Here is a 3,092-nt window from a genome sequence, read left to right as displayed (position 1 = left end):
CTATCCTGCCATCTGTGCATTCTAGCAAGTGACCAAACTATAGGCAGGTTGCAGCCACTCCCAGGATTTACAGCTAGTCAACAGTGTGTGGAGCCTGAGGCCACCAAAGTGATGGTGGTGTCTGAGGCCATGCAAGGGGGCACTGGGGAACTGTGTCCCTTAACTTGGGGTGCCATATCTACCTCTTGGTGGCTGGCATGGCCCCTGTGTGTAGTGCAGCAGTAGCTACTGCAACAGAGGTCATGGGACCAGCAAACTTTGAGTAAGTCTCACTGGGCAGCCTGCCACAAAAAAAACTACAAACTACTACCTCATCTTAGGTTTGTTTCATCACTTACCCTGGGACTACCCACTTACCCTGTCAGAGGTCCTTGGAGATGCCACTTTGTCTGTCCCAGAACACTGACATTCAGATAAAAGTCAGAATGGCAATTCAGTCGAAGCAAGCCATGTGTGTGAGTGTGGGAATGTGCCTTGTGAGTGCAGGTGCCCCTTAAAGTCCAGAAGAGAGCTGGGGTGATTATGAGCCCCACTACCCAGATGCTGGGAAGAGGAGGAGGAAGCTTAAGTGCTGAGCTAGCTCTCCAGCCCCAAAGTTGAGGCTCTGTTTGCAACAGAATTTCATTGAACCCAGGCTTAATTCTCGGGAAGCTGAGAGTGAGTGACCTTAAGTTCCTGATCCCCCTGCTTCCCCCTCCCAAATGCGGGGAACAATTTTAAAGTTGTCTATGGTCCAGTGGAGTAACCTCTGGCTGCGATTGTGTTACGGTGGAAATAAATGTATGTTAAAATGAAGGTTGAAGTCAGCTTTACTCCACCTGGGAACACAGAAGAAGGTGAATGAGAAGGCTTGCAGCTGGGTATGAGACAGCCAAGCTGAACTGATAAAGAGGAAGGACAGGATTTGGGGGAAAAACAACAAGGGCGGTCTTGGCAGGCTCCAGCTGCCTGGGGAAGCCCCACAACATGCACAAGGCACTTTGACCTTTCATGTATTCTCCTGAGAGATGGAATTGCAACAGACAGAACCGTGCATAAGAACACCTTCGAGGAAAGCCTCCACCTCTTCCAGGAAGACCATTCCAGAGAGAAGAGAGATTAGAGAAAACTAAGGAAAACTACAGCTACCTCTTGGGACCTATGTCCCCTGGTGGTCAGAATGGCCCATGGTAGTTAAGCATCCTTGCAGCCACAGATAGGTTGTTCCTGCTATGCTAGGGACTCAGCTTTGTTAGCTCATTTACGTTTGTGGTTTTGATACCCATTCCCTTCTGTAAAGATCATGGGAAGAAATACCCTTGAAAGGGAGACCTGGTTCACCATAATTTCATACAGAAAAAAGGGCCACCCACTCCATGAATATTCAAAAACAACTTCTTTAAAGGGCTGGCAGAATGGCTTAGAGGGTAAGGGTGTGCTTTCAAGCCTAAATGGCCTGAGTCCAATCCCTGGAACCCATGAGGCAGAAGGAGAGGACTGCTTCCTGCACATTTGCCCTCTGACCTTTTACATGTGCAAGCACATACAAACTGAATAAATAAATGTCACTGATGTCTTTAAAATCCTCAACACTAAGCAGACTAAGCTGCTTCTCTGTCTTTGGGCAGCTCACTCCAGTCTGTCCTTAAAGTATTCACTTAGCTTAGCTTTGTTCAGTTCACAGATTGAAAGAGTTTGCAGAAAACCAGAGTTCAATTCCAGCACTAACAGGGGCTCACAAACACCAATATCTCCAGTTTCAGGGATCCAAGGGTGTCCTGGTCCCCATGGGCCTGTATAAACACATGGTGCACATACATACACTCAGGCGAACCCCCCCCACACACACAAATACACACACTCGAATAAATAAATCTTTTTAAAAACAAATAAATAAGTCTTAAGAAGAAGAAAAAAAGCTTTTAAGCACAGGCATTAGTAGGGAGAAGGGTGCCTTGAAAAGAACAGGACACACCCAAGACATGGGTGTGAGCTTCTCAGAAGAGCTCTGGGCTTACGTGTCAACAATAGTCAAGTGCATGTTTTTGGTGGCTTCAGAGCTAGATTGTTCAAAGTGTTTCTAAGGAACCTATTATTTGTTAGAGCATGGGGTAATCCTGAAGTGTGCTGGGCAGGATTACAACAGAGATAAGACAAAACAGTAAGTCACAGCAAGAAAAGAATCCTTACTATGGGTGTCACAAGGGATTGTAAATGAAGCTTATAATCTTGTTTATGAGAATCTAAGGAAGTTACAGGGCAACTTTTTAGATCAAAACATGCTGGGGTCAAGTGATGGCGGCCGCTTGCCTTTAATCCTAACACTTGGGAGGCCAAGGAAGGCAGATCTCTATGAGTTCAATGCCAGCCTGGTTTAAAGAGCAGATTCCAGAACAACCAGGGCTACACAGAGAAACCCTGTCTCAAAAAACCATTAAAAAGGAAAAAAAATGTGTTGGGAGGGCCAGTGAGATGGACCAGTGGGTAAAGGTGCTTGCTGCAAGATTGCCGACCTCATTTATGTCCCTGGGACCCACATGGCTGGAAACTGACTTCTGTAGTTTGGAAGTTTTTCTGTGTTCTGTCTGGTCCCACAACCACTCAGTTCCAAGTAAATACAGAGGTTTATATTAATTACAAACCGTATGGCCTATGGCTCAGGCTTCTTGCTAGCTAGCTCTTACAACTTAACTCAACCCATTCCTATTAATCTATGTTTTGCCATATGGCTTCATGGCATCATGTTCTCTTACATCTTGCTGCTCTTCTTGGAGGCTCTCAGCAGCTGCCTGATTCCACCCTTCCTCATCTCTGTCTTCAGTTTGAATATACTGACTAACCTTGTTTTGCCTCACCATTGGCCAAACAGCTTTATTTATCAACCAATGAGAGCAACACATATTCACAGCGTACAGAAAGACATCACACAGCACTTTTCTGTCTAATCAAAACAGAAGATTTTTAACTTTAACATAGTAAAATTATATGTAACAAAACAGTTATCAAGCAAGAATTACAGTTACAATATCTAGTCTATTTGTATTTGGTAAACTTAAATTATAGCTATCTAGTCTTCAACTCCATCAAAGACACCAGAAGAATATATTACCTAA

The sequence above is a fragment of the Peromyscus californicus genome, unplaced genomic scaffold (genome assembly GCF_007827085.1).
Source record: "Peromyscus californicus insignis strain IS unplaced genomic scaffold, ASM782708v3 Scaffold_3__1_contigs__length_106647218, whole genome shotgun sequence".
NCBI classification, from domain to species: Eukaryota; Metazoa; Chordata; class Mammalia; order Rodentia; family Cricetidae; genus Peromyscus; species Peromyscus californicus.
Note: the sequence above shows the minus strand (reverse complement) of the source record.